The 22,194-nt window shown below is 40.3% G+C and overlaps 1 long non-coding RNA gene across 5 annotated transcripts in view; it reads left to right on the forward strand.

The window, feature by feature from the left end:
* The first annotated feature begins 17 nt into the window (after positions 1 to 17).
* The window catches only part of LOC111753039 (uncharacterized), a 74,301-nt gene continuing 52,124 nt past the window's right edge, over positions 18 to 22,194 (forward strand). For 3 of the 5 annotated variants that reach the window (XR_010323652.1, XR_010323649.1, XR_010323651.1), the window contains exon 1: positions 16,590 to 22,145. This is a non-coding gene — a long non-coding RNA (uncharacterized LOC111753039). Of the gene's footprint in view, positions 129 to 14,704; positions 14,886 to 16,589; positions 22,146 to 22,194 lie in introns of those variants that run through there. The other 2 variants (XR_010323650.1, XR_010323653.1) reach the window with 2 other exon arrangements.

Consider the following 22,194-nt stretch of genomic DNA (forward strand, 5'->3'; position numbering starts at 1 on the left):
GTGGGGGGAGCGGGGCGGGGAGATGGATAAACTGACCATCATCTCAGGATGTCTCTTTCTGGCCGCCGATATCTTCGCCATCGCCAGCATCGCCAACCCGGACTGGATCAACACCGGGGAGTCGGCAGGTGAGCGGCGGGCGCGCGGGGGACGGCCGAGGGCAGAGCCAGGGGAGGGGGACCCAGGAGGAGGGTCCGCGGCGGGGGCCGGCCTGAGGAAGAAGGGGGTGGAGAGGAGACCCGGGCTGCGGAGGAAGGGCGGCCGGGGCTGAGGGAGGGAGAAGGGGACGGAGGAGAGGACGCGGCCGGCCGGGAGCGGGCCCCCGAGGCGGAGTGAGAAGTGGCCGAGGCACGGAGAGAGCCTGGCCGGTCCCGGACCGGGAAGGGTGGGGGCGGCAGCCGGCCGACTTGAGGGACCGAGGAGGCACGAGCTTCGTTCTGGATTAAAGGGGGGAAAAAAAAGTGTAAAGGTGCGAGACGGGGGTAAACTGAGGCGCCGGCGAGGGAATTGGAAAGCAGGCAGAGCCCTGGGCTGGGAGCACGAGGTCCGGGGGCTGGGGGCGAGGCCCTGTGCGGGCTGTGCGAGACGCGCCGGTGGGCGAGGGGGTCAGGTGTGACCACCCCAGGAAGCTGCTGCCCTGCGCCAGGTGCCAGGGCGGCGGGCACCGAGCCGGAGAGGCGGGGTGAATGATTGGTGCCCGGAGAGCTGGAGGTGTTGGCCGGGGCATGGGGCCTGGAGCGGTCCCCCTCCCTCCATCCCCGGCCCGCCTGGCAATGTTTGAGACCCATGTGGCTTCCGATTTCCCCTTTGAAATGTATGTGATTATAATTTTGTTTTATTTTAGCCTCGGGAGCTATAATAATACTAATAATAAACTTCATTTTATGGAGCATCTTTCATTCCGGCGCATCTCAAAACGCTTTACATATCTGAATACAAATAACCACTGCCGTCGAGTGGATTCCTACTCATAGCGACTCAGTAGGACAGAGTAGAACTGCCCAAAGGGTTTCCGAGGCCGTAAATCTTCGCGAAAGTAGACAGCCACATCTTTCTCCTGCACAGCGGCTGGTGGGTTTGAACCGCCGACCTTTCTGTTAGCAGCCAAGGCTTAACCACTGGGCCACCAGGGCTGCGGTGGATCTCAGTAAAAATAGTAGCTAAAAAAGTAAATAATACATTAGAGTTGCATTCAGCCCAACAGCAGTAGCAGTGTCTGCTGAAACACCACAGAGCTCTAGGCAGGTGAGACAAGCGTGGCTCTGAAGGGTATCTCAGGTGACCGAGCATGCATTCTTTTTTTCAGCTGGGGACACACACACACAAAAACACACACTCTCTCTCTCTCTCATACACACACACTCTCTCTCTCTCACACACACACACTCTCTCACACACACACTCACACACACACTCTTACACACACACACTCTCACACACACACTCTCTCTCACACACACACACACACACACACACACACACACACGCTCATACTTCACCCACACCTGTAAGATCAAACCTTTAATGTCACGAGAGCTGATTGGAATTAAGAAATCTTTTTTTTTTTTTTTTAAACTGCCCGTTAAGTGCAGGTGAAGGGAATAGTTTTGGGTGGGGGCAGGGGAACATGTCAAACTCTTTGAATCATTTATAATAAAAATGTATCGCTACTCTGTCAAACTTCTTGAGTATCACTTATTGTTCTGTATCCTGCAGTATTTTTAGCTCTTGAAAAAAACTGTAGCTGGGACATTTGTTGCTTTCTCCTCCCTCCCTTCTCTCCCCCAATCCAGACCTAGTAATACAAAATCACACTGTCAGATTTACTGGTTATTAAAATAACACTCTAAAGAATTCTGTTGCTCTTCTTGGCCCTACAGTTTTAGCAGAGCTCTTAATTGTAAAGCGTTAAAAAAAAAAAAAAGTATCAGAACAAATTAGAGTTTGGTGATACTATGGGCTTTGTTTCTGAAAATGTAGGGGATGCCAGTGTTACTACTAGTTTGTACAGTTATATGTGTACCATCCAGCCCATGATTGTTTTTATCCTAATTACATGTGTAGTGACTCCTTTTATAAGGCTTTCTTTGGGGCTTTACATACTTGGGGAAAACGGTTTCACTGTTCTAGCAGAAAGACCCTTTTTGCAAAGAAGTTTGAGGTGGAGACGCAATAAATAAAATATATTAAATGCTCATAGAAAAGATGTAGTTGAGAGAGGGAAATGTTATATAAAAGAAACCAAACCAAACCCAGTGCCATCGAGTCGATTCCAACTCATAGTGACCCTATAGGACAGAGTAGAACTGCGCCAAAGAGTTTCCGAGGAACGCCTGGTGGATTCCAACTGCCGACCCTTTGGTTAGCAGCCGTAGCACTTAACCACTATGCCACCAGGGTCTCCTATATAAAAGAAGGAAGTGGTAATTAATAGCATAACCTTTCTGAGAAGATGGAAAGGAGCAGCATTCAAAGCAAAGAAAAGGGAATACCTTTTCTATTATATTGGTAAGAAAGCAAGGAGTACAGCTCCTTCAAAGTAGGGAAAGTCATCTGCCGTGAGTTGCCACAGAGATGGAAGGGACAGAAGTCCAAGGTTTGAAAGAAGTAGAAAATGTTTGAAATAAGTGAGTAGTCATTGCAGAGAGAACATGCGAACCAGAGACATGGTAGGATTACCTAGCAGTATTGAAGCTTAGGTGAAGTTGGTGGTCATGGTATGATAATCTCTCTGCCTTATTATTTGACCTTCTGGTAGCCATGAGTTGGTGTCAACTCAAAAGCAACTGTTTATAGCACGGCTCAGCTATTGTGGCACCAGTGTGGTGAATTGAAAGCCAGTAGGTTTCACTCATGGCTGGGGTTTGTTAGATACATGTAACAAAATGATAGAAGGACAAAGGTGTTTCAGGTACTGGCCAAAGTAACATAGTAAAGATGGCTCATATAATCTTAGCTGGATAGAGAGTAAAAGGAAAGAGCTGACAGGTTGGTCAGTGAAGTAGCAGATAGTATATGGTCAGTGGAATAATGGACCCAATAAAAGTGAAGATCAGTTAGAGTGGAAGTGACTGATACAGCAGAATAGAAGGGCAGGGGACTGTGGACACAGAGAGGACCATTTGGATTAGTGTTTTAGAAGGTAGACCATTTTCTTCTGATGACAAGGTTCATAATGTAACAGTGGCTGAGATGGAGTGGAAGAGGTGATTTTTTTCTAATAGCTTCATTTGTCATCTCAGAGTACCCTTCTGTTAAATAGTCTATGGCTAGAAAGACAATAGGATAGTAGGAGTAGTAGAAAATTTTTCAAAATCATATCTAATATATTACTTTTAATATCAGACAATAAACCCCCCCCAAAAAACTTAAATTGTTCACTGTTGTGCTCTTAAACTGCGGTAAGATGCACCTGAACTTTGCTTGGTGTTTGATTGAGCTAGTATAGTTTTTGGAGCCTTGGTGGTGCAGTTGTTAAGAGTTCGGCTGCTAACCAAAAGGTTGGCAGTTCAGATCCACCAGCTTCTCCTTGGAAACCCTGTGGGGCAGTCCCATTCTGTCCTATAGGGTCACTATGAGTCGGAATCAGCTCGACAGTAACAGGTATGTATGGGTAGCATAGTTTTACTTGAGCAGACAGATGCAGTCGAGTTTAAAAAAAAAAAAAAATCAGTGGAGAGAAGTCCAAATAAGATCTCAGGGGTGGTGGAACTCTAGTTTTACTCCAAAAAAAAAAAAAAAAAAAAAAACCCCAGTGCCGTCAAGTTGATTCTACTCCAACACCTACACAAAAGGGACTTAATCTGGCAGCAAAACTTAGTGTGTTGTTTCCCTTCAGTGCATTATATACAGTGTAGAAAAGTTGGTTGTGATGTTTGCATTGTAGTTTTAAGAATAGATGAAGTATATTTTGAAAGTAGAACTCCTAGAACTGAAAGGTTCTGCAGAATACAGTTTGCAAACAACTGCAGTGGACTACTAGGGAAAGTTCCAGGATTCATATCCAAGTTCCATCACTTACTAATTGTGACAAGTTAGTAAAAAAAAAAAAAAAAAAAAAAAACCCAGTGCCATGGAGTCGATTCCGACTCATAGGGTAAGTTATTTTGCTTCTCTGTGTCTCAGTTTCCACTTCTGTAAAGTAGGGATAGTAACAGTACCTATCTCGTTGGGTTACTGTGACAATTAAAACATGTAAAACTTTAGAACAGTGCCTGACACATAGTAACACTCAAAAAGTTAGATATTACTGTTGCTGTTATTTTTACTTCCAGGTTTTTAATAACAGGTGTCAGAATCTCAGTTTTGAAATTAAAATCCAGAACTTGTTACTGTGAGAACTGGAATGTTTTCCTTATTATATGTTCTTGGAAATAAAAAACATCAAGAATAATAAAGGAAGGTCTAGACAAGTTAAATAAATTTGTCTTGCCTTTTGGCATTGGACTTCCTCTGTCACTCCATACTGTTCCTCCTCTTCTAGTCTCACATCTCCATATTCTGGTCTTTCTCCTCACCTTCTACTTGCGCCAACACAGAGGGAAATGAAATAATAATGAAAAAAAAAAAAACACTAAAACTGAATAGAACAACGTCCTAAAATCCTGACTAATAAGCTATATTACTAGAAGATTATGGACTGTGCCTCAGACTGGCACAGGTTTTGGCTTGTTTTTATTGTATTGGTCCAGACGCAGAGAAAGTACATTCCTCTTGTTTTCAACTGAGTGTGGTAAGAATCTTTGCGCCAGTTCTAATAGTTTGTGGATTATGTACAAACTTTTGAAAACATAATGAAACAGAAAAAGATAGTACATGTGTGAGGAAAGTACATGGGGGGCACTTCTGTAAGGACCCTTAACAGTTTCTATTAATGTAACCAGAAATGTTAAATACTAGGTAAATATAATGTCAAAATTACATAATTCTGCTATGCTGAGGTCATAGTTCTGCTGGTTACTGGAATCCAACATCAATAACAATATCTTTCATTTCTTATAGTGTTTTGTAGTTTGTTTTTTTTTTTAATTGTAATATCCTCAGCAACACATAAAACATTTCATCAGTCTCTATAGGTACACATCAGTGACATTGTTTACATTCAAGTTGTGTACGCTTTTTCACTCTCTTTTTTTCATCTATCCCACCACCCATAACATACCTACAATGCGCGCCAAGCAAAAAAGAAAAAAAAGCCCTCTTGCCCCTTCCCTGTCACCCCAGGTAACCACTAATTACTTTTGGTTTCTATATATTTACTTATTTTGGATAAGTGCTATCATACAGTATTTGTCTTTCTGTGTCTGATTCACTTCTCTCAGCATAATGCCCTAAGGCTCATCTGTGTTTTGTCATGTATCAGGGCTTAATTACTCTTTGGCTGAGTTGTACCCATTGGATGTTTCTACCACATTTTGCTTATCCATTCATCTGTTGACGGGCATTTAGGTTGTTTCCACCTTTTGGCTGTTACGAATAGTGCTGCAGTGAACACTGGTGTACACGTGACCGTTCACATTGCTGCTTTCAGGTTTTCTGGGTATATACCTTGGAGTGGAATTGCTGGGTCATTGTGCTTTATATAGTTTGTGAAGCACTTTGACATGCGTTATTTGATGCGATTCCTTTTGCTCTTTACATTTGGCCAGTGTAGACCAGTCATTTCTGCCATTTCTGCCACATGGCAGTGCCTGAGGTTCACTACTGTACACGCCTTTCTCTTCCTGAAGTATTGCTTATATCTTGTGTATGCACACCTTTGATTTCTCTTAAGTGAGATTAAAGTTCTTCAGTGGCTGCATTTTTGCCAGATTACAGAAGAGGGAAAGGAGACTTGGGTTTCAGTGTTAGTGATAGCCTTTGCTTTGTACAAGTCTCTTAACCTCATTATTGCTACTTTCTCATCTGTAAAGAGGCAGACATTTTGGGGGGGAGTATTTTTTAGTGAGTTAATTTTAATAAGGTCAGCAGTCAAGCAAAGCTGCATCTGGTAAATCTAAATGATCTACAGACTCCAGACTCCTTTACTAAGAAATCATCTCCTTACAGCAGGAATTTCAGTGAGTAAATCATCCTAGATGGATTTGCCTGGTGTTCTTTATGAAGATTTTGGAATGTTTCCCAAAAGTCTCTTTAAGTACATGAAGGAACTCCTCCCTTTTGTCTAATCAAAATTTCTCTCTCTAGAGTTGGTTATCATATTCACATTATAGTTTTTCATAGCTAAATTAGGGTTAGTGTATTTATTCCTGAAAATATTTTCATAATTTTTCTTTTTAATTATTTAGATGTTAGAGTGTTTAAGGAGTCTCAAAGATATCTGTTTATCTTTATTACTGATAAAGGTGATACTGGAGAGTATGGCTTCTATCTGTGGGCAGGCAGGCTTCCTATTACTTGACCTCACAACTGAACAGACGCTTAACTATCCAATCTCAGACAAGACTGGGGGACCCATCCCTATAAAACTTCCAACATGAAAGAACAGAGGTGAATGCCTGCTCTCTATGGGCAGTTTGTTCCCAATGGCAAAAAGTTGGCACAGTTTTTTCTCCTAAACTCACCAATCAAATGAAGTCATTTCTTCTGGCCTGGGAAGGAACGAATGAGGACGAGAGAAGCTAGGAGTATTATGTGTTAGAATTCCCTCTCTCGCCTCTTCCAACCCTCTCCCCTCCACTCGCCCATCCACTCATCCCTGCCCCTAATGGATAGAAAAATCAGGAATGAAAAAAAGTCATTACCTGTTTAAAATGCTGGAGATATCTGACATTTTATGAGGAGTTACTTTTCTTTTTCCTCAAATCTGAAGATTAGCAGGTGCTTGGGAAAGTGAGTGTAAACCCTGGTGGTGTAGTGGTTAAGTATTAAGATTGCTAGCTAAAAGGTCAGCAGTTCGAATCCACCAGGCACTCCTTCGAAACTCTGTGGGGCAGTTCTGTCCTGTCCTATGTGAGTTGGAATCAACTTGACGGCAACGGGTTTGGTTTTTGGTTTTGGAAGAGTGAAGGAGCACTGGTGGCGCACTGGTTAAGAGCTCAGGCTGCAAACAAAAAGTTGGCAGTTCGAATCCACCAGCCACTCTTTGGAAACCCTATGGGGCAGTTCTGCTCTGTCCTGTAGGGTCACTGTGAGTCGAAATGGACTCCACGGCAATGAGTTTGGTTTGGTTTTGGGGAAGTGAAAGACTTGGGATAGAGAGTGGTTGTCATTGCCCTTTCTCTTACCTTCTCCACAGGAAATTCTGGTAAACCTTAGATAAAGGTCTGTGGTCTTGGGGTTCAAGAACTATTACAAGTAGATCTGGCCTGTAAATTGGAGATCCTTGGTTTAAAATGGTAAAATTACAAGCTGCTCAAGCAGACCTATTTATTAAATACTAGAAAACTATTAAATAATAAGCCCCTTTCCCCTGAACTGTGACAACTTCAATGATCACAAAGGTGTTTTCTCACACAGGGGCTCTGTAGCATAAGTTATTAAACAGGTGAGCAAACCTACCTAGAACTTTGTTTTGTAAATCACTTTAGACATGACTTGTAGAGAAGGACAAAATTTGGTTACCTAGGAAGGCAAAAATCTTGATGTTGTGTTCTTTCATTTAAAAAGCCTTAACAAAATGCATTGGCCTTTTAAGGCTTTTTTATTCCCCGGGGCCGGGGGGGGGGGGATTTTAAAACAGATTTATTGAGATATAATCCACATAACCATAAAATTAACCCATTTCAAGTGTACAGTTCAGTGACTTTTATATATTGTCAGTTGTACATCCATCACCACAGTCAACTTTAGAACTTTTTCATCATCCCAAAAAGAAACCTCTCACCCCTTAGCTGTCACCCCAAGCCTCCAACTTCCCGCACCCCCAACCGTAGGAAAACACTAATTCATTTTCTGTTTATATGGATTTACCTATTCTAGACATTTCATATAAATGGAATCATATATGATGCCTTGTGGCCGGATTCTTTCATTTGACATAATGTTTTCAAGGTTTATCCATATTATAACATGAATCGGTACTTTATTTCTTTTTATTACCATTTAGTATTTCATTGTATGACTGCACCACATTTTGTTTATTCATTCGACAGTTGATGGACACTTGAGTCAGTAAATTCTTTTTACTTCTGAGGTTAACACTTCTTCATAATGGTAAAGGGGTACAAAGAACTTTTTTTAAAGTGACATTACCAGTATTACTTATTTCAGCATATCAGGTAATAAGAACTTTGAATAAAAACCCAAAGAGCAGTCTTTTTAGTGTTCACGGAACATGCTTTAAGCTTCAAATTGTTTATGATACGCTGACTAGACCAGATTTTCCAATATGAGATTAGATTTCCTGAACGAAGCATTTATTTCCTTTACAACCTTAATTCCAAAAGTCATCTGTTTTTGCTGTTACCAAAGAGATGTAGCCACTTCAGTATGGAGGGTATAAGCTAGTAGGCCTATATGTTTTGGAGGAAGGGAATTTGGGACCCAGAGTATGGCATGAGGAAATGGAAATCGCTAGAAGGAAGGAAATGCAGGAAAAGAAATTACAGAGTGATGACTGCCGATGCATTCGTTAAACTGGCCATACTTGCTGAAGCCTTATCACTTGGCTGCCAGAGCCCCTTTCAGAGCAGGCATAGAAATAGTCATATACATTAGATCTCCACTGCCCAGCCTAGTGTGTTCTAAAACAATGTTGTAGTTATTTAACCCCTTTCCTGATAAATACTTGGTTCGGATCCGAGTTGCAGTGTAATAAAGTGGTTAGTGAAGATTTAGAATCAGATTTCTAGATTCGGTTCTTGGGTTCCCTTTTTATTAGTTTTATGGTTTGGGACAAGGAATTTGATTTCTCAGCTGTAAAATGAGGATGATAAACGTATCTCAGAGGGTAATGTAAGGAATTAAAATACATCCTGTGAAGACTTAGCACTTGGCCTGACACATAGTAAATACCCAGATGTTAGTCAGAATTACTTATTGTATAAGAGATAAAAACATCTGAAATTTTTACTGTTTCTCTTTTTTATTGTCCAGTTGTCCATCTTATATATTTACTTATACCCTGTCTTTTTCCAGGAAGAGATTTAATGCAACATGGGGTGTCTGTGTTTGAATATTCCTGAAACTCGGCTGGGTCCAATCTGAGAAGAGACTGCACAGCCAGTACCAAAACCAAGAAGTGTATTGGGTTTACTGTATATGCTTCTGAACTGATTAAAGAGGTTTTCTAAGTGAAGGGAAGCCTAGCATACTGTAAAGGACACACAAGTTTTGGAGTCAAACCAACTTGTAGTCAAATCCCAGTCCCACTGTCATGGGTTGAATTGTGTCACCCAAATATATGCATCAACTTGGTTAGGCCATGATTCCCAGTATTGTGTGGTTGTCCTCCATTTTGTGATTTTCCTATGTGTTATAAATCATAATCGCTGCCTGTGGTTAAAGAGGATTAGGGTGGAATGTAACACCCTTGCTCAGGTCACGTCTTTGATCCAAATATAAAGGGAGTTTCCCCAGGGTGTGGCCCACACCACCTTTTATCTCCTAAGAGATAAAAGGAAAGGGAAGCAAGCAGAGAGTTGGGGACCTCATACCACCCAGAAAGCAGTGCCAGGAGTAGAGCATGTCCTTTGGACCCAGGGGCCCTCCATGGAGAAGCTCCTAGTCTGGGGGAAGATTGATGAGAAGCTGACAGAGAAAGCGGTTCCCCGGAGCTGACGCCCTGAGTTTGGACTTTTAGCCTACTTTACTGTGAGGAAGTAAACTTCTTTTTGTTAAAGCCATCCACTTGTGGTATTTTCGTTAGAGCAGCACTAGATGACTAAGACATCACTATTTGCCAGCCATGTAATTGATCTTAGGCAAGTTGTAGTTGAGGGTTTTTATTATTAATAGAAATTATATTATTCAGATCAGGTTAATGTATCTTTTAGCACTTCCAGTTGCTAAATGGCAGGCTCAGACCCCCACAGCCTGTTCTCCTGTAGGTGAGAGTATTAACCACAATGCACTGTGAAAATCATTTAGTTCAGAAGTATTTTTAAAGGAGTATATCCAAGAGCTGATGATCTATGAGCTTTACAGTTAGAATGTCAAGTCAGTGTGCCTCAAAGTCTGAAAATCAGTTTGAAACATATCAGATAGTTGCATCTTTATGGAAACCTGGCAAGCAGTATAACTGAACATTCAGTTCTAGTTTACAGGATAAAATATTTTTTTCTAGTTATCATTAGCTTCTGTAATGCAACTGAATTTTTCTTTTTTTCCTTACACCATTTCAATGCATACTTAAGTAGTGGGCCATATTGCATAATCCTACAGGGGAAATTTAGACACTTAATGAAGTGTTGCTGTTTATGAAATTGTTATTGTTGAGTTATAAATAAGGGTTTCATCATGCCGCTTAAATGGATAATTTTTTTACGTGGTGACCTTGTGTTATTTCCTTCCTCCAGGAGATTAGATTGTACAGCGACAGCAGTGACTTTATATAGGTATAAATTTCGTATTTATAGCTTTGCCTGTTTGTGATGGTTTATGTAAACATGACATTGATTTCTTTTTCGTTGTCAGAATGTTTTATTTTTAAGCTCTGAAGCTACATGTTTATTTCCAAGTACATTCTAGAATTCTTTGCCTAACTAGCAGCTAGCTGCCAAAAAGTTTAATATTTACAACACCTGGTCCAGTCGGTAGTACAACAGATTGGGAATAGTGGCAACAATATTTCATCCTTTATCCAGCATAGACTGATAAAAAGTAATGTTTAACAAGGGTATTGTGGAAATACTAGAGAGGTTAGATAAGAGCCGTGAGAGAACCTATAGATCTTTAAATATCAGGGTACCTAAAAATAAGCATCTGGATCAAAGTCACTTTTTAATAATAAACCTATGTAAACTTTACTGTGTATTTTCTCATTAGCTGTAAATTATGGGGAAGAGACTCCTTACCAGATACGCCATGAGCAAGTAAAATATGATGTTCCTTTGGGATTTATTGCTTTAGAGTTGACAAAATAAAGAGCATATGGATTTGAGTGTTGCGATCAGTGATATTTGGAAATCCTGGTGGCGTAGTGGTTAAGTGCTATGGCTGCTAACCAAGAGGTCGGCAGTTCAGATCTACCACGCGCTCCTTGGAAACTCTATGGAGCAGCTCTACTCTGTCCCGTAGGGTTGCTATGAGTTGGAATTGACTCGACGGCAGTGGGTTTTTTTTTTTTTTAATCAGCGATATTTACATACAGTTGTGTGTAACAACAAATGTGTATCATTTGCTTACGTGAAGTTGCACAGTGTATGATTCCAATTCAGTTTTGAAGCAAACTGACATTTCTTTGAATCACTGCTCTTTTTTTTTTTTTAATTAGGAAAAGGCTACCCTTTTTTATACTAGCTTTGCTATAAATAAAAGGTCACATTTGGCATTTTGACACTTGCTGTTGTATATGTGAGCAAGAAGGCAGCTGTTGACTTTTAATATAGATCTGTTCAACTAGGGACCACATACTACTATCATTAGAGATGAAATAGGAGTAAAGAAAAATGCAGTTAGTTGGGTCTAGTAAGAAAATGGGAGAGCAGAATTGCAAAATTTTCATAGGTCTCCCTATTTGCAATGTATTCTCAGTAAGTTATTCACCTGGAATATTGCTGGGTATAGTTTCAGCTATAATACTAGATAGGCCATGCTCAGATCAATTCTGCTGGTCTCACTAACTTCCAAAGGCAGAGATCTCAAAGGCCTCTTAGACTATCAAAGATACGACCATTTCATTTATAAATTACCATCAAAGTCTTTAGTTTACTATGAATATTCCTTAAGTCTTCCCATAGGTATTCCTTCATACCCCTGACTTTATTCCAGTCTCGCCACAAATGCTTATTGAAGTATCTGTGGTCTGTAAGGAACTGTACTAAATAATCAGAGGGATTACATTTAAGCAAGAGAAAAAATGTTTTTTCTTCGAGGAATTTATATTCTGGGAAGATAAAGTGCTACATGTGTGTGTATGCACACATATGTATGTATGTATATGTGTTTTTATATGTGTGCGTGTGTGCATATATATGTATATATGAAATATCCAAGCCATGGTATTTTCAGTTGCCTTGTATGTGTGCAAAGCTGGACAGTGAATAAGGAAGACTGAAGAAGAATTGATGCATCTGAATTATGATGTTGGCAAAGAATATTGAATATACCATGGACTGCCAGAAGAACAAACAAATCTGTCTTAAAAGAAGTACAAGACCTCGTCTCATGTACTTTGGACATGTTATCAGGAGGGACCAGCCCCTGGAGAAGGACATCATGCTTGGTGAAGTAGAGGGTCAGTGAAAAAGAGGAGGACCCTCAACGAGATGTATTGACACAGTGGCTGCAACAGTAGACTCAAATATAGATGGCACAGAGCTAGGCATTGTTTCATTCTGTTGTACATGGGATCGCTGTGAGTCGGAACTGACTCAACAGCACGTAACAACAACATATATATGAAATAATAAGCGTCAAATATATGATAAACTATGATGAGGTGGTCAGGAAGGAAATGGAATTAGAGTTTAACAGATGATGCATTTAATAATGAGCATTTAAATAGTTAGGAAGACTTGGACAGTGTTTGTCCTTGAAGGTAGAGTGGGATGAGTAAAGGTAGAAGGCAGGGAAATTTCCATTCCAGTCCATTTCTATACATTGCTGCTAAATTTTTCTTTCTAAAGGACAAATATAATAATACTTACATAACATTTACTTTGTGACATACTATTCTAAGAACTTTAAATAGATTAGTTAATTCTCACAACATCCCTATATAAGGTAAGTGCTGTTATTATCCCCACAAGATACAGAGAGGTTAAATAATGTGCCCAAGGTCACATAGCTGATAAGTGCAAGACCCAAGGTTTGAACCCAGGAAATCTAGCTCTAAAGTTTTTTCTCTTAACCACTGCATGTGCTTACACCAGAAGCCTTCAGCGACTCTTCATTTTCCAAAGAACAAAAGACACTCACCCTTCACAATATGGCTCTAACTTACCTGTCCAACCTTAGATCCTACTCTTTTTCCTACATGGATCTACATGATAGCCCGTCTGTATTACTTTCTGTTTTATAAATACAATCTATATTCTTATCTCTAAGCCTTTGCTTACATTATTTATTCTCAGCTTAAACACCCTCTCATTCTTCTTGGTGCCTGTCTTAGCAGTGTCCTACCCATCTTCCAAACATATTTCAACTGCCATCTTCATGAAAACCTTTCTTAATCTCTCTAACCTAAAGTGATTTTTCCCCCATTGATTACTAACACCTTTGACAGTTTCCTTGTAGCGTACCTGTACCTTAGTTATTTGAGTGTTACTTGTCCTCTTTTCTAGTGCAGATTTTAAGTTCTTTAAGAGTAGGGGATGTAATTTATTGATCTCTGTACGTTAGGTAGTACACAGTCCAAGCTTGCACATTGCAGGAAAGAGGAAATGTCATGGTTGACACTAAGATTCTGAACCTGGGGCAGGGAATAGAATAGGAAATTTTGGAGAGTGAATGAGTTTGCTTTAGACATGTTCCGTTTTAAGTGAGAGTAGAATATCCAAGCAGAAAGAGACTAGAGTTCAGGAGAGGGGTGATGGTTCATGCTCCCGCTCTTATCTCATTTTCACAAATATGATTCTTAAATTGTTACATATATCAAATTAGGAAACTCTGGTGGCATAGTGGTTAAGTGCTATGGCTGCTAACCAAAGGTTCGGCAGTTCGAATCCACCAGGCGCTCCTTGGAAACTCTATGGGGCAGTTCTACTCTGTCCTGTAGGGTTGCTATGAGTCAGAATTGACTCGACGGCAGTGGGTTTATATCAAATTATTTTTCAGTGACTGTATAGCCACACAATTCAGTCTTAATTTTTTGAGATTTATCTGTGGTTTCCGTTTGGAAAATCAGGTCTAGCTACCATATAGTCGTTCCCAACTCCCTATAGGACAGAGTATAGAACTGCCCCATAGGGTTTCCAAGAAGCAGCTGGTAGATTCAAACTGCCAGCCTCTGTGCTACCAGGGCTCCAGCATACTATAAAATGAAAGTTAATTTGTAAGTTGATTGGTTGATTCTCTGGGTCAGTACAGGAGTTAGAGTTCTAGGCTAGCCCATAAGATCATGTTGTGGCTGAAATATTTATGTCTGTAAGAAAGAGTAGAAAGCAGTACAGTATGTTGAAATTGTACGATAAACAGCATTGAAAAAAGGAAAAAGAAAGCGTAACATTTTTATTTCTTTGTCAGTTTGACTTCAAAGCTTATGACATTTCTTCTGTGTGATATAGGTACTTGGTTTTTGGCTTACAGATCGCCCTAACAAAGGAAAAAATGAGAGCATTTACAGAACATGTGTGTTTAAGAGATTTCCTGATGAGGAATAACCTGAGGTAGAGTTAACTCAGCAGAGATGAGGAAGGAGTGTATGAGAGCATAGAGTACATATGTGTGTGGTGTGTTATCGTGGGGGTGGGCATGGGGAGATGAGGAAATTGTAATGGGTAAACCATCTTTTCCATGGGGAAGCAAAGTGATAAAAAAGAGATGTTCGATCTGATGTTCCTCATGCGAGCTCCTGAGAGGGGCCGTTGGTCTGGGCTGGTATGGTTACTCTTTGCTGATGGTACCCCAGTGGCTGGATGAAGTTGTAACCGGTCTGTTCCAGGTCTGCACGGCACGGCCATAGAGATATGAAATTGGTGAAAGCGAAAGAAGCAGCTTTATTTGGTTGGCCAAGCAATGGAGCACACCGGGACTTGCGTCGCCAAGATGGCTCACAGAACAATAGCCCAAGGAGTTTATATGGGTGAAGTAAATCGAGTCTGGGGTCTTCAGGAACTCTTGAGGTGGGACCAGCTTGCTGATTGGCCTGGCCCAAAAAGATGTTCCCCTGGTAGTCCAGACTTTCTGCCCTTGCTCACTTTAAAAAGGGGGGTCTCTCAAACCTGATCTTAAGCTCGAACCCCTCGCATCTGAAAGCCTTCCCCCAATCTTGAGCCGTTACAGTTTGGTTCTGCCTGGTGGGAGAAGAGTTCTGGGGTCACCCAGAGGATGGAGGTCAATGGTTCTGCATGTGTCGGGCAGGCAAGATCTAGTTCTTGCCAGTTTCAGATGGTCCTGCCACCCCAGTCTCTTGTTTTCCTCAACTTGGCCAGAAAACAGGAAGCATACCTAAATAAGGGGCTAGCTTAAAGACAGGGAGCTAGTTTCTGTATCACAGAGGACGGGAGGCACAGCCCTTTGCCTGTTCAAGATAACGGACAGACTGCCAGTTTCAAAGTATACGCCAGCTAGGGTATGAAATGCCACAAATTGAGAATTTTTAACTTGAAAAGTACCTATATTGAAAAAAAAATATTGAAACCTGGGTTCTAATTCTGGCTTCTCCGTAAATGTTTTGTTTGACTTGGAAAGTTGCCTAATTGTTTATTCTTTATTTTCCCCAGCTGAAAAGTAGTTCTATGTCTCCTCTTCATCCCCATGAATTCCATCTCTTAATTTGAAGTAAAAGCTAGTATATAGACTATGTTGAATTTTTAAAAAGTATTTTATACCTAAACATAAAGACTAAAACGATAAAGATCATGGAAGAAAAAATTGGGACAACCCTAGGAGCCCTAATACAAGGTATAAACAGAATACAAAACATTACCAAAAATGATGAAGAGAAACCAGATAACTGGGAGCTCCTAAAAATCAAACACCTGTGCTCATCTAAAGACTTCTCCAAAAGAGTAAAAAGACCACCTACAGACTGGGAAAGAATTTTCAGCTGTGACATCTCCGACCAGCGCCTGATCTCTAAAATCTACATGATTCTGTGAAAACTCAACCACAAAAAGACAAACAACCCAATCAAGAAGTGGGCAAAGGATATGAACACACATTTCACTAAAGAAGATATTCAGGCAGCCAACAGATACATGAGAAAATGCTCTCGATCATTAGCCATGAGAGAAATGCAAATTAAAACTACGATGAGATTCCATCTCACACCAGCAAGGCTGGCATTAATCCAAAAAACACAAAATAATAAATGTTGGAGAGGCTGTGGAGAGATTGGGACTCTCATACACTGCTGGTGGGAATGTAAAATGGTACAACCACTTTGGAAATCCATCTGGCGTTATCTTAAACAGTTAGAAATAGAACTACCATACAACCCAGAAATCCCACTCCTCGGAATATACCCAAGAGAAATAAGAGCCTTCACACAAACAGATATATGCACACCCATGTTTATTGCAGCTCTGTTTACAATAGCAAAAAGTTGGAAGCAACCAAGGTGTCCATCTACGGATGAATGGGTAAATAAATTGTGGTATATTCACACAATGGAATCCTACGCATCGATAAAGAACAGTGACGAATCTGTGAAACATTTCATAACATGGAGGAACCTGGAAGGCATTATGCTGAGCGAAATTAGTCAGAGGCAAAAGGACAAATATTGTATAAGACCACTATTATAAGATCTTGAGAAATAGTAAACCTGAGAAGAACACATACTTTTGTGGTTACGAGGAGGGGGGGGAGGGAGGGAGGGAGAGGGTTTTTTTATTGATTAATCAGTAGATAAGAACTGCTTTAGGTGAAGGGAAAGACAACACTCAATACATGGAAGGTCAGCTCAATTGGACTGGACCAAAAGCAAAGAAGTTTCCAGGATAAAATGAATGCTTCAAAGGTCAGCGGAGCAAGTGTGGGGGTCTGGGGAACATGGTTTGCGGGGACTTCTAAGTCAATTGGCAAAATAATTCTATTATGAAATCATTCTGCATCCCACTTTGAAATGTGGCGTCTGGGGTCTTAAATGCTAACAAGCGGCCACCTAAGATGCAGCAATTGGTCTCAACCCACCTGGAGCAAAGGAAAATGAAGAACACCAAGGCCACACGACAACTAAGAGCCCAAGAGACAGAAAGGGCCACATGAACCAGAGACCTACATCATCCTGAGACCAGAAGAACTAGTTGGTGCCCGGCCACAATCGATGACTGCCCTGACAGGGAGCACAGCAGAGGACCCCTAAGGGAGCAGGAGATCAGTGGGATACAGACCCCAAATTCTCATAAAAAGACCAAACTTAATGGTCTGACTGAGACTGGAGGAATCCCGACAGCCATGCTCCCCAGACCTTCAGTTGACACAGGACAGGAACCATCCCCGAAGACAACTCATCAGACATGAAAGGGACTGGTTAGCGGGTGGGAGAGAGACGCTGATGAAGAGTGAGCTAATGATATCAGGTGGACACTCGAGATTGTGTTGGCAACTCTTGTCTGGAGGGGGGATGGGAAGATAGAGAGAGAGGGAAGCCGGCAAAATTGTCAAGAAAGGAGAGACTGAAAGGGCTGACTCAAGAGGGGGAGAGCAAGTGGGAGTAGGGAGTGAGATGTATGTAAACTTATATGTGACAGACTGATTGGATTTGTAAACGTTCACTTGAAGCTTAATAAAAGTTATTTTAAAAAAAAAAGTATTTTATTAAGTTATAGTAAAAAAATTATAGGCGTTGAAGTCAGAAGTCAGTTCAAATTCCAGCTCAGTTCAGATTTACCAGCTGTTGATGTTAATGGATTGAATTGGGCACCCCAAAGATGTGTCAGTTTGGCTAGGCCATGATTCCTAGTGTTGTGTGATTGTCAACCGTTTTGTCATCTGTGTGTTGTAAATCCTGCCTCTGTGATGTTACTGAGGTGGGATTAGCGGCAGTTATGTTAATGAGACAAGACTCAATCTACAAGATTGAGTTGTGTTTTAAATCAACCTCTTTTGAGATATAAAAGAGAGAAGTGAGCAGAGAGACATGGGGACTTCATACCATCAAGAAACAAGAGCCAGGAGAATAGTGCATCCTTTGAACCCAGAGTCCCTGCACTGAGTAGCTCCTCTACAGGGAAAGATTGATGACAAGGACCCTTCCACAGAGCTGACAGAGAGAGAAAACCTTCCCCTAGAGCTGGCACCCTGAATTAGGACTTCTAGCCTCCCAGACTGTGAGAGGATAAAACTTTGTTAAAGCCACCCACTTGTGGTATTTCTGTTACAGCAGCTCTAGATAACCAAGACACTTGGCCTTTTTGAGTATTAGCTCCCTCATTTTTAAGTGGGATAACACCTCTTACCTTGGAAGGTGTTTGTAACAATTAAAGTTAATATACCTGAAACACCAGCCACACTATAGGGATATGTGGTAGCTATTGTGGTTAAGCAACTAAACAGATCAATCTCTTATCATATTTCATACTGAAATGTAATATTGCAATTGATTATTTACCCACTATATAGTATGAAAAGCAGTCTTTAGACAGCTTCAGACACGTAGTTGCCCATCTCTTACCAGACACACTAACGGTACCCTGATAATTGCTTGGAATTTTGCCTTCTTGCACCGTAGTAGTGCACTAAGGGAAGAGAATACCAGTCAGCCTACCCAAATATTTATATACAAGCGCTGTTCTTCGTGTCAAAGGTAACATGTGTTTGGGGATTTTCCAGTAATGATGATAGGTTATGCTGAGTCATTATCATTTTGTCAACCATATTCTAGCTAACATTTGCTAAGTGGCTTATGGTTATTGTCTGTGGCCCCAGAGTAGATTTCCATCCAACTGGCTAATATGTAAAATGTAGCTCTGACATCATGAGTTGAGGTCAGTAACCAAGTCGTAGGTAAGGGGTTCTAACAGTAAGGATGATTGATAATCACGGGTAGCCTAGGAAATGATTTATGGTATTTTTTTATAGTTCTGTTCATTATCTTATTATGAAACAAAATGTGAAACTCTTTATATTTTGTTAGCCTGTAGATGAAATAGTTACTTTGAGGGTTTAAAATTATAAAATCATAATTCTGTCACTTAAACCGTAGAGACCAGGGACAGAATAGAACGTCCTGGGTAGAATGGGAGGAAAATGTAGGACAAAATACAAATTCCTGAAAAAGACCAGACTTAATGGACCTATAGAGACTAGAGGAACCCCTGAGACTGTCGCCCTAAAATACCCTTTGAACTTGAAACAGAAGCCACTCTCAGAGGTCGTCTTTCAGCTAAATAATAGATTGGCTTATAAAATAAACAATATTATGCATGAGTAATGCGCTGTCTTAAACAGTCAACTGTATGAGACCAAATGGTCAACACTTACCTAAAAGCAAAGATGAGAAGGCAAGGAGGGCAGGGAAGCTGTATCAGTGGAAACAATGGAAATAATGAGAATGCTGACACATTGTGAAAATTATAACCAGTGTCACAGAGCAATTTGTATAAAAACTGTTAAATGGGAACTTCATTTGCTGTGTAAACTTTGACCTAAAACACAATAAAATATTTTTTTTAATGTAGAGTTTTCTGTAAAAAAAAAAAAAAACCATAGAAATGAAAAGAGCTGTCATCTTATTTAAAACAAATATGGACAGTCATGGATCTGCATATTAGGTCACCTTCAGGACTCCCACTCTTTGTACTTTAGATGAAGGTTTACAGAGCAAACTAGTTTCTCATTAAACACACATGTTGTTTTGTGACATTGGTTGCCAACCGCACGACATGTCAAAACTCTCCCCTTTTCAACCTTGAGTTCCCCATTACCAGGTTTCCTAGTGGGCTCCCACTCTTGATAAGACTTAGTGAGTTAGACTCAGAAGACAAACTCTTATATGTGAAAATGTTGCTGATAGAGGAGTGATACAAGAGCTTTAGAGGACTATTTCTAATATCTGCCTACTTACTATCCAGAAGGTAGCTATCATCCCATCACCATTTGGAATCATACCAATAGCTATGTAAGACATGTGCTTTAAGTAGACCACCCTATATTTAAAAATTAATTATCTTTTATTGTGAGTATCTTCACAGTTGTTAGGGGGGCTGAGTACATTATGGGTTTTCTCAATTTCATTTCTTTTTTGCCCCTAAGTTGTCAGGCAGTGCTTTTGTTCTCTCTGTGTTAGCCTGGAGTTAACTAAAATATTTTATCCCTTACGCATCACCTCCTATGGCCCTCAGCCCTCCCACTTGGAACCTGTTGTGGCAAATTCCCAACTTGACCATTCAAAGAGTTCATACCCAGATGAAAAGTCTGTGGTGCTGTTGTCATCAGCCGTTTTGAATGGTCAGGGGCACTGGTGCAGAACTCACCGACTTTCATGTACCCTCTCAGAGACCGCTGCAGGGCACTGCTGTGCTCAGGCCCTGGTTTTCTGAGCTTGGAGTTTTATGAGTTTTTTGAAAGAATCCATCCATTGCTCTATGGAAGAAGAGGAAGAGGGTCATGTTTCAACTGTGTTGATACAGGTTACAGAGATACTTCGTTTCTGTGAACCTGCTCTGTCTTACACATCCCAGAAATTCTTTAGTGATGCTGCTTTGTTGATGATGTCCTTGTTGTTTTTACGTGCTACTGTAGAATTTTTTTTGTTTTAAATATTGCCTTGGTCATTTCAGTGGGATTTGGAGAAAGAAGGAGAGTAAATTGACTCATTTCACCCTGTTGAAATCTCACCATCCAAAGATGTTTAATAAATGATAATTAAATGAGAGAAATCAGTGAGTGGTTAGGGCAGTTGATTAGACCTAAATAACATTTACAGATATTTATTGGAGATTTAGGCCATATATGCTTATTGTAAAATTTTATTAGTAAGGGGAAAGCTATGATACAGTAATTTTCCTAAGATTACACATCTCTTAGGTGAATAAGCCAGAAAATGTTTAAATTCTGTGGCCCCAATTTATGGTGGGACATGTGTCTGATCAGTTAAAATCCAGGAGACATAGCTAAGTGGTTAAGAGCACAGAGCCTGCGCGCAAATTCTATCTGTGCCACTTACTAGCAGTGTGATCTTGGGCAACATACCTCAGGGGGCTATTTGATGATTAAAGCATTAATGTATATAAAACACTTAAAGTACCTGGCACGTAATGCTATGTAAATGACAACTAAAATCAATGGGACTAACTTTTGGAGATTCTTTTCTTTTCAATAGCCATAGGCAGCTGTCTTATAAAAAAAAAAAAAAATAGTCGATCATAAATACTATATAGTTTTTAAGCCATAGATGTAAATGTCTGTCACCACTACTAGAATATGCATTCTGGTCCATTGGGACAGCTGACCAAAGTTTCATTTTGAAGTGGGAAGAGTAGTCAGAATATGGGCTTTGCTTGAATCATTTATGTTTCACATATTCAGAAAATTTAAGATAATAGAAAAAAGCAAATCCTAATGTTGAATACAAACTGAAACCAATGATCCTAAACTGTATATCAAATTGATGATCTAACTATTTAGGACAAAAGAATTCAGGTAACTTTGAACGTAGTATTCTGAATGTGCTCCCTTAGTGGGATACAGTCTAAGACAAAAAGAATTGCAAAAAAGTGCTGAACTTTACTTAATAGGCAGCAACCCCCTACAACAGCTCTACAGGGGAATTGTTATCCCCATTTTGCTGATGAGGAAGCATGTTGAGAGAGGAGAAGTGATTTGCCTGACATTTAATTAGAAGGTGGCAGAGCTGTATTCCAAAGCCCATGCTCTCTTCATTATACTGTGTTGCCTTTTTTTTATAGTGTGCTGTTTCAGATGAGTCCCTGTGCTACCATCCTGGTTTCTCTAGTACCTTCCTTTCTTTTACTGGCATCATCTGTAGTTATTAGTCAGAACCACATTTTCAAGAGCATCCTAACCTCTTGAATCTCCTTCAAGAATTTCATTCTATACAGTCGTGCCTACCTTTTTTAAAACCTGCAGCCCTAAGATAAAGGATATTTGACTCTGCCTACCCTTTTCTTTATTGTTTTTTTTTACCCTTTTCTTTACAAATTCTGAGTTGACCCTAAAACTTTTTCTCTGGATTCTCATTTCTTCTGCTTTACAAATAACTGGTTACCTGAATTTTAGCTGGTATTAAAGTCACGATAACTTATGGGTGTAGTCTGTGTTGTTAACTAAGCCTGGAAGTTGTACTTAAGAAAGCTGTATTCTTAGACATTCATCTATTTGTAATTTAGGATGTCTTACGGTGATTTGGTGATACGCCCTGAAAAGGAAGAATGGTGAAGAATGCAATTGTTGGACTTGCATTTTTTACGTGAGAGGTAGTGGAAACAAGTATTACTTTATAAACTGATTTTGAAATGATTCATT

Source organism: Loxodonta africana, chromosome 12, assembly GCF_030014295.1.
Source record: "Loxodonta africana isolate mLoxAfr1 chromosome 12, mLoxAfr1.hap2, whole genome shotgun sequence".
Classification (NCBI taxonomy): domain Eukaryota; kingdom Metazoa; phylum Chordata; class Mammalia; order Proboscidea; family Elephantidae; genus Loxodonta; species Loxodonta africana.